General features: G+C 40.2%; 1 long non-coding RNA gene across 1 annotated transcript; it reads left to right on the forward strand.

The window, feature by feature from the left end:
• The first annotated feature begins 632 nt into the window (after positions 1-632).
• On the forward strand, positions 633-2578 carry LOC130720133 (uncharacterized). The gene is made up of 3 exons (XR_009012944.1): positions 633-722; positions 1523-1558; positions 2331-2578. It is a non-coding gene; the product is annotated as an uncharacterized LOC130720133 (long non-coding RNA).
• The last annotated feature ends 7268 nt before the right edge of the window (positions 2579-9846 follow it).

Genomic DNA, 9846 nt, shown 5'->3' on the forward strand with positions numbered 1-9846 from the left:
CAGGAATTGCTTGAGGAATGTTGCGTAGTCATTTTAGGAATTAGAGCGAGTCGTCTGCACACCCGCCTTATGGCAAGCGTGTCCAGAATAGGCTAATTTCGCTTTAGAGCAACGTTTTAAGTGAGATTTCGAATCCTTGGAAAATTTAAAGATTTTCTTTATTTTTCCTTCGACCAGCGTTTCATTTCGGAACTCTGGACTGTACGCACGATAGGTTTCACTTTTCGGATGTCCGCCGACGCTAATTTCTTTGCTTCGAAACCCTATTTTCGAGCAATGGATGAAGACTTTTTCTATTCGGGACTTCTAACGAAGATTCCGTCCGCGTTGCCAGATTTGTTTCGACATTTCCAATCTTTCTTCAGTTGGAAGTTTTGTCGTTTGAGCATCACAGCAAAAAGTAGTTTTTCGGGGCAGATTAACCGACACCGCTTTTGAGTTTTTCGATATCGTTTTTCCCAAATCCTAGATATTTGTTTTGAGTTCTGGAATTCTGACGCCAGAATCTCTCTTAGAATTTCTCGGTGATCGTGCTGCAAAAATCGGAATCGCGAAATTTTCATTTTCCCGCGATTTCACCCGCCTATAAATAGCGCGAAAAAGCAAAATCCTCTCATTTTCTTTCCATTTGTGGCTGATTTCGTGGGGAGCAAGGGGGGAGGAGATTTCCGCGAAAACTTGACCAATCTTCGTGCAGTTCGTCCCTACTTCTAGGTATCGAGGTAACTATCATGAATCCTGCCTCTGATTTCTGTTTCTGCTGAGTTTCTGAAGTCGTTTCTGTGCTCTAAGTTTTGAGCTTTTTCTAAAATTGTCCGATTTCTCTGATTTCTCGCTTGGGTTATGTTCCTTATGTTCCCCTGAGTCTAAAACCTCTGTCAGTAAACTCTGATTGCGATTCAGTTGTCCAGGATCTGAAAAATTGACTCAAAACTCTTTTTGTCTCACATTTCGAAACTTTATTGTCGAAAAGACTTAATCTGACTTCGTGCCTTTAGGATTTGTTGTCACGGATATCATGAGGATCGTTGCTGTCAAATTTGTTTTCCGAACTGATAACTTTGAAGTTTTGAGCCTTTATTTTGGACCAAAATGCCCCTGGATAGTCGTATTTCGACCCGATTGTCCGAAAATTGTTCCGACAATTTCTTTGCCTTAGTTTTACCCTAAAACTACCTTGTGAATTGATTTAGATCGAAGAAAAAGTTCGAAAACCCTATTTTCCATAGTGGCCGAAACCTTATTGCTTGGGTACCGTGTCCAAAAATAATTTTTGGGTCTCTATGACCTGAGCCATTGCGTAGCTCTTTCAATTGTCGAAATTTTGGCGCCGGTTTCGTGTCATTCTGAGTTCTGTAGCTCGAGTTATGCTCGTTTTAGCGAACGAAGTCTCCGTTGTCAATTTGTGCCTAAATAGGAACTCTGAAGCTTTAGAGGCTTTCTTTACGATTTCGATTAGTATTAGTAGATCGTGTTGCTCCTAGTGAAGCTTGTGTTGATGATTGTGTTTTCTTTGTTCTAGGTTCGCAATTTTCATGCCCAACTTCTACTCACGAAGGTAAGGGTAACTCGGTTTTAGAGCGTCTTTGAGTCTTGCATGCTTTTATCGCACTGCCTGTGTTTGAGATGAAGATGTTTATATTGATTGGCAGATGATTATGATTATTATGCTGAATTTGGAAAATGTTTTCTGAGAGGCTTCGGCCGTTTACTGGTTTCTGTCGTTACTGCTTCCTAGTGGATGAAACATGTGGTTACTTTGGATTGGTCCTTGGGTGGGCTTTGTTATTGTCTGACTTGGCATATAGGGCTTGAGTCAAGTGGCGATGAGGAGGTGTGTCCTATCATTGTCCCATCTTGCGAGATGCTAAGTGGCGATCAGGAGGTGTGTCCTATGATTGTCCCGTCTTGTGTGACGTTAAGTGGCGATTAGGAGGTGTGTCCTATGATTGTCCCGTCATGTATGACGTTATAAGTGGCGATGAGGAGGTGTGTCCTATCATTGTCCCGTCTTGAGAGACGATATTGATCGATCCATTTTGTTAGCAGCATATAGTTGCATTATAGGGAACTAACACCTGACCCTATGTTGTTGGATTTTCGTATTGGTTTATTGATATCTGATTTGATGTTACATTGTTGAGGTTATTATTATCTGAGTCCAATTTATGTTTAAGTTGTTGATATATGAGTTGAGTTATGTTGCTAGTTATTTACCATGCCAGGTAATTAAATTCGAACAGCATGATTTTTCTCTTTTATACATGGTAATTGCATGGAGTTAACCCTTTCTATTTGCTACTTGTTGTTTGGGCGCTTAACGCTATTAGGCGATGGAGATCCTTCCGCCGAGGCATAGCTACTCGAGTTGGAGATCGAGTTGTAAGCGGTGGAGTAGAGGTATGAGAAGCAGCTTTGCTTCTCTTCTTGTGGATTATGTTGGAGTCTCTTTTACTTTATGAGAACTCTGTTATTAAAGTCTTGCTTCCGCCACTGTTAAAGTGCGCATGTTTATTCTGAACCTTACTTATGGTATTGTAAACTATTATTACTGTATATCGGGAAACAAGTTATCTAAATAAAGTTATGGTATGTTTCCAACCTTTTAGCCGAAGTGTTTAGTTGTTTTACAGAAAAAAAATTCCCTTGGTTTTTAGGGATTGCAGATTGGTCCTTAGACTTTGTTAGGTTACTAATGTGACTCCTCAGTTGAGAAATTGGGGTGTTACATGTTTCTTCGCGTGACACCAACTACCGGAGTGGGAAGAGCGATAAAGTCGAGGAAGCTGACACCGAAGTTCATTGGACCGTATCAGATTATCGAGCGAGTCGGTAAAGTAGCTTATCGGATTGCGTTGCCACCTTTTCTTTCCAAGATTCATGATGTGCTACACGTGTCACAATTGAGGAAGTATATTCCTGATCCCTCTCACATCATCAAGGAAGATGATATTCAGCTTAGAGACAACTTATCTTTTGAAGTGGCACCAATGAGGATTGAGGAACGTAGGATCAAGCAGTTGAGGAACAAGCAGGTTCCTCTGGTAAAAGTGATTTGGAACCAAGTCACGGGCGATGCTACTTGGGAACTAGAAGAGAGGATGAAGGAACAGTATCCGGAACTCTTCACTGAGCCTTAAGTTTCGAGGACGAAACTTTCTTTTTGGGGGGTAGTATTGTAAGACCTGGATTTTCAGAACAAGCTAATTTCCGACTCACGCGTAGAATCAGTGTAAGCGTGACAGGAGTTTGATATTTGAGAAAGATTAATGAAGAAGAAAGTTCAGGAATTGCTTGAGGAATGTTGCGTAGTCATTTTAGGAATTAGAGCGAGTCGTCTGCACACCCGCCTTATGGCAAGCGTGTCCAGAATAGGCTAATTTCGCTTTAGAGCAACGTTTTAAGTGAGATTTCGAATCCTTGGAAAATTTAAAGATTTTCTTTATTTTTCCTTCGACCAGCGTTTCATTTCGGAACTCTAGACTGTACGCACGATAGTATTCACTTTTCGGAAGTCCGACGACGCTAATTTCCTTGCTTCGAAACCCTAGATTCGAGCGATGGAAGAAGACTTTTTCTATTCGGGACTTCTAACGAAGTTTCCGTCCGCGTTGCCAGATTTGTTTCGACATTTCCAATCTTTCTTCAGAAGGAAGTTTTGTCGTCTGAGCATCACAGCAAAAAGTAGTTTAACGGGACAGATTAACTTACACCGCCTTTGGGATTTTAGATATCGTTTTTCCCAAATCATAGATAATTGTTTTGAGTTCTGGAATTCTGACGCCAGAATCTCTCTTAGAATTCCTCGGTGGACGTGCTGCAAAAATCGGAATCGCGAAATTTTCATTTTCCCGCGATTTCACCTGCCTATAAATAGCTCGAAAAAGCAAAATCTCTTCATTCTCACCCATTCAAGGCCGCGAGCAAGGAGAGAGGAGGAGAGGAGAAATTTTCGCGAAAACTTGACCAATCTTCGTGCAGTTCGTCCCTACTTCTAGGTATTGAGGTAACTAGCATGAATCCTACCTCTGTTTACTGTTTCTGTTGCGTTTTTGAAGTCGTTTCTGTGCTCATAGTTTTGAGCTTTTTCTAAAATTGTCCGATTTCCTTGATTTCTTGGTTGGGTTATGTTCCTTATGTTCCCATGAGTCTAAAACCTCTGTCAGTGATCGCCGATTGCGATTCAGTTGTCCAAGATCTGAAAAATTGATTCAAAACCCCATTAGTCGCACATTTCGAAACTTTATTGTCGAAAAGCTGTAATCTGACTTCGTGCCTTTAGGATTTGTTGTCACGGATGTCATGAGGATCAATGCTGTCAAATTTGTTTTCCGAACTGATAACTTTGAAGTTTTGAGCCTTTATTTTGGACCAAAATGCCCCTGGATAGTCGTATTTCGACCCGATTGTCCGAAAATTGTTCCGACAATTTCTTTGCCTTAGTTTTACCCTAAAACTACCTTGTGAATTGATTTAGATCGAAGAAAAAGTTCGAAAACCCTATTTTCCATAGTGGCCGAAACCTAATTGCTTGGGTACCGTGTCCAAAAATAATTTTTGGGTCTCTATGACCTGAGCCATTGCGTAGCTCTTTCAATTGTCGAAATTTTGGCGCCGGTTTCGTGTCATTCTGAGTTCTGTAGCTCGAGTTATGCTCGTTTTAGCGAACGAAGTCTCCGTTGTCAATTTGTGCCTAAATAGGAACTCTGAAGCTTTAGAGGCTTTCTTTACGATTTCGATTAGTATTAGTAGATCGTGTTGCTCCTAGTGAAGCTTGTGTTGATGATTGTGTTTTCTTTGTTCTAGGTTCGCAATTTCCATGCCCAACAACTCACGAAGGTAAGGGTAACTCGGTTTTAGAGCGTCTTTGAGTCTTGCATGCTTTTATCGCACTGCCTGTGTTTGAGATGAAGATGTTTATATTGATTGGCAGATGATTATGATTATTATGCTGAATTTGGAAAATGTTTTTTGAGAGGCTTCGGCCGTTTACTGGTTTCTGTCGTTACTGCTTCCTAGTGGATGGAACATGTGGTTACTTTGGATTGGTCCTTGGGTGGGCTTTGTTATTGTCTGACTTGGCATATAGGGCTTGAGTCAAGTGGCGATGAGGAGGTGTGTCCTATCATTGTCCCATCTTGCGAGATGCTAAGTGGCGATCAGGAGGTGTGTCCTATGATTGTCCCGTCTTGTGTGACGTTAAGTGGCGATTAGGAGGTGTGTCCTATGATTGTCCCGTCATGTATGACGTTATAAGTGGCGATGAGGAGGTGTGTCCTATCATTGTCCCATCTTGCGAGATGCTAAGTGGCGATCAGGAGGTGTGTCCTATGATTGTCCCGTCTTGTGTGACGTTAAGTGGCGATTAGGAGGTGTGTCCTATGATTGTCCCGTCATGTATGACGTTATAAGTGGCGATGAGGAGGTGTGTCCTATCATTGTCCCGTCTTGAGAGACGATATTGATCGATCCATTTTGTTAGCAGCATATAGTTGCATTATAGGGAACTAACACCTGACCCTATGTTGTTGGATTTTCGTATTGGTTTATTGATATCTGATTTGATGTTACATTGTTGAGGTTATTATTATCTGAGTCCAATTTATGTTTAAGTTGTTGATATATGAGTTGAGTTATGTTGCTAGTTATTTACCATGCCAGGTAATTAAATTCGAACAGCATGATTTTTCTCTTTTATACATGGTAATTGCATGGAGTTAACCCTTTCTATTTGCTACTTGTTGTTTGGGCGCTTAACGCTATTAGGCGATGGAGATCCTTCCGCCGAGGCATAGCTACTCGAGTTGGAGATCGAGTTGTAAGTGGTGGAGTAGAGGTATGAGAAGCAGCTTTGCTTCTCTTCTTGTGGATTATGTTGGAGTCACTTTTACTTTATGAGAACTCTGTTATTAAAGTCTTGCTTCCGCCACTGTTAAAGTGCGCATGTTTATTCTGAACCTTACTTATGGTATTGTAAACTATTATTACTGTATATCGGGAAACAAGTTATCTAAATAAAGTTATGGTATGTTTCCAACCTTTTAGCCGAAGTGTTTAGTTGTTTTACAGAAAAAAATTCCCTTGGTTTTTAGGGATTGCAGATTGGTCCTTAGACTTTGTTAGGTTACTAATGTGACTCCTCAGTTGAGAAATTGGGGTGTTACAGAAACTATGTCTGATATATCGTTTACTTCTTCTATTGATAGTGAATCTAAATTTGTTGTGAACTGTTCAATAGAAAGGGAAGGAAAGAAAATCTTCTATGAGAAGAAGATTCCTCCCAAGCGTGCAACTAACCCTATAGGACCCAAGAAAATCTGGGTACCTAAGAAATCAATAATTCCTGTTGCAGATTTACTTAACAGAACGAAGGAAACGCCAACAATGGTACCTGGACAGTGGATGCTCGCGTCATATGACGGGAGAAAAGTCTATGTTCCCCAAGATTCGAGTTAGATCTGATGGTGGATGTGTAACCTTTGGTGGAAATCAAAAAGGATTCATTGTTGGAGAAGGTACTGTTGGTAAGGAACCTCTTCCAGTAATTAATAATGTCTTATTAGTTGAAGGGTTAAAACATAATCTACTTAGCATAAGTCAATTATGTGATAGTGGGTTCACTGTTTCCTTTAATAAAGTGAAGTATAGTGTTACTGATTCTGATGACAAAATCATCTTTGAAGCTCAGAGACAAGGGAATCTATATAAGACGAACTTGGAAAACCTAGCAAATCAAAATGTAACTTGTCTAGTATCATCAGAGGATAATACATGGCTTTGGCATAGGAAGCTAGGGCATGCATCCTTAAGGACCATTACTAAAATCATAAGTAATGACTTAGTACGTGGTTTGCCAAAACTATCTATTAAATCTGATGCTACATGTTCTGCATGTACTCAAAGCAAACAGCATCGTACCTCCTGTCGTGCTAAAAACTTTGTCAGTACTAGCAAACCTCTGGACCTCTTACATATGGATTTGTTTGGTCCCACTAGGGTAGCTAGTGTTTCTGGAAAAAGATTTTGTTTTGTCATTATCGATGACTACACAAGATTCTGTTGGGTCTACTTCCTAAGAAGCAAGGATGAAACATTCCAAGCATTCAAGATCTTCAGCAAAAGAGTTCAAAATGAAAAGGGATACTGCATCACAGCCATTCGCAGTGACAGAGGAGGAGAGTTTGTGAATGAAGATTTTGAAAAATTCTGTGCACAAGAAGGTATCAGCCATCAGTTCTCAGCTCCAAGGACACCACAGCAAAACGGTGTAGCTGAACGGAAGAACAGATCACTTCAAGAAATGGCAAGGACAATGCTCAGTGAAACTTCCCTACCAAAGTATTTCTGGGCTGAAGCTATTGAAACTGCATGCTACATTCAGAATAGAATATCTATGCGACCCATGTTGAAAAAGACTCCATATGAACTATGGAAAGATAGAAAGCCAACTGTATCGTACTTTCATCCATTTGGATGCAAGTGTTACATTCTCAACACCAAGGACAACATCGGAAAATTTGACAATAAGTCTGATCAAGGAATTCTCCTTGGATATTCTTCTCACTCCAAAGCCTATAGAGTTTACAACTCAAGAACAAAAGTTGTTGAAGAATCTATCAATGTCAAGTTCGATGATAGTTCAATCAAGGCCGTTGATCGTTTAGAAAGAGATTTTCTCAATCTAGACCTATCAGATCATGATGAAGCAGATGACGACACAACAAGAGCTCAACCATCAGAATCAGTTCATGAAGATCAATCTCCGTCACCTCTTGGTACTATTCCTGAACAGTCTGACCAAGTCATGACTTCAAGCGGAATCTCACTTCCAAAGGAGTGGAAGTACAGAAGTGATCATCCACCAGAGCAAATCATTGGAAGTGTATCAGAAAGAGTAAAGACCAGATCAGCATTCAGAGAAGAATCAAACAGCGCATTCATCTCAGAGATTGAACCAAAGAACGTTGAAGAGGCTCTACAAGATGAAGGATGGATTCTGGCTATGCAAGAAGAACTAAATCAATTTGAAAGAAGTCAAGTATGGGCCCTAGTTCCAAGACCAACTGGAAAATCTATCATTGGTACTAAATGGGTCTTCAGAAACAAGATGGATGAAAATGGGAAAGTCACTAGAAACAAAGCGAGACTAGTAGCACAAGGTTACAACCAACAAGAAGGAATTGACTACACTGAAACGTTCGCACCAGTTGCAAGAATTGAAGCAATAAGGATACTCCTAGCTTTTGCATGTCAACATTCCATCAAGCTATATCAAATGGATGTCAAAAGCGCCTTTCTGAACGGAGTAATTGAAGAGGAAGTCTATGTGAAGCAACCTCCAGGCTTTGAAGAACCATCCACTCCAGACTACGTGTACAGGTTGAAGAAAGCTCTGTACGGTTTAAAACAAGCCCCAAGGGCTTGGTATGATCGTCTAAGCAACTTTCTCATGAAGAATGGTTTTTCAAGAGGAAAGATTGACAACACCCTCTTCAGGAAGCAATTGAAGGACGACTACATCCTTGTACAATTGTATGTTGATGATATCATCTTCGGTGCAACTAGCGATAAACTGTGTAAAGAATTTTCCACTCTCATGCAAAGTGAATTTGAAATGAGTATGATGGGAGAACTGAAATTCTTTCTGGGACTTCAAATCAAGCAAGAGAAAGACAAGATCTTCATACATCAGTCCAAGTACATAAAGGATATGCTCAAGAAATACAACATGCACAAGTCAAATGAGATGAGTACTCCTATGTATCCCAACACTGTTCTGGACAAAAGTGATGAAAGCTCACCAGTTGACCCAACATCATACAGAGGGATGATTGGTTCACTTCTTTATTTAACGTCCAGCAGACCAGACATAATGTTTAGTGTTTGTCTATGTGCAAGGTTTCAGGTAAACCCACAGCAATCTCATCTTAGTGCTGTTAAGCGAATCTTTAGATATTTAATTGGTACTGCTAATCTTGGTCTATTATATGAGAAAGGTGAAGATTTCAGGTTGAAAGGATTTTGTGATGCGGATTATGCTGGTGATCGAGTTGAACGGAAAAGCACTAGTGGAGGATGTCACTTTCTGGGAAACTGTTTAGTATCCTGGAGAAGTAAACGTCAAAGCACTATTTCCTTATCCACTGCTGAAGCTGAATATGTGGCAGCAAGTTCTTGTTGTACACAACTCCTATGGATAAAGCATCAACTTGAGGATTACAACATTCATGAAAACAAGATACCTCTTTTATGTGATAACACAAGTGCTATCAATATTGCCAAGAATCCAGTTCAGCATTCAAGAACAAAGCACATTGAGATCAAACATCATTTCATTAGAGACCTTGTGGCAAAGGGAAACATTGATATATCTCATATACACACAGAAGATCAACTTGCTGACATACTCACGAAACCACTTTTAGAAGGCAGATTCTCAGATCTAAGAACAAGGATAAATATGCACTCTGCTCAATAAAAGGTATGGAAACAAAGGTTTCTATTTTGCAGGTTTCGTTCTTCGAAGAACATCCGCACTGTTCTGTCTCCTCACTGTTCAACCAGTAGATCAAATCGTTCAACAACTCTCTGTTCAATGAAGTTGCTCTCAGGAAATCTATATCGTTTGGTTAACAGCTGGCAAAGACATTGTTTAGTTCAATGCATCATTACTCTTGCACGTGCTACAACAGTGAACTTTGAAAGGTCTCATCACATTAAATGCGAAGCAGTTATCTCTCTTACTTTTAACGCGCGTGGTCTCAACTGCTCAATTATTTAATAGTTTCTCTCTCATGAAAAGAAAACCGCCATCTGCACACCATCCAAAACTGCCATTCCTTATTC

The sequence above is a fragment of the Lotus japonicus genome, chromosome 5, assembly GCF_012489685.1.
Source record: "Lotus japonicus ecotype B-129 chromosome 5, LjGifu_v1.2".
Lineage (NCBI taxonomy): Eukaryota > Viridiplantae > Streptophyta > Magnoliopsida > Fabales > Fabaceae > Lotus > Lotus japonicus.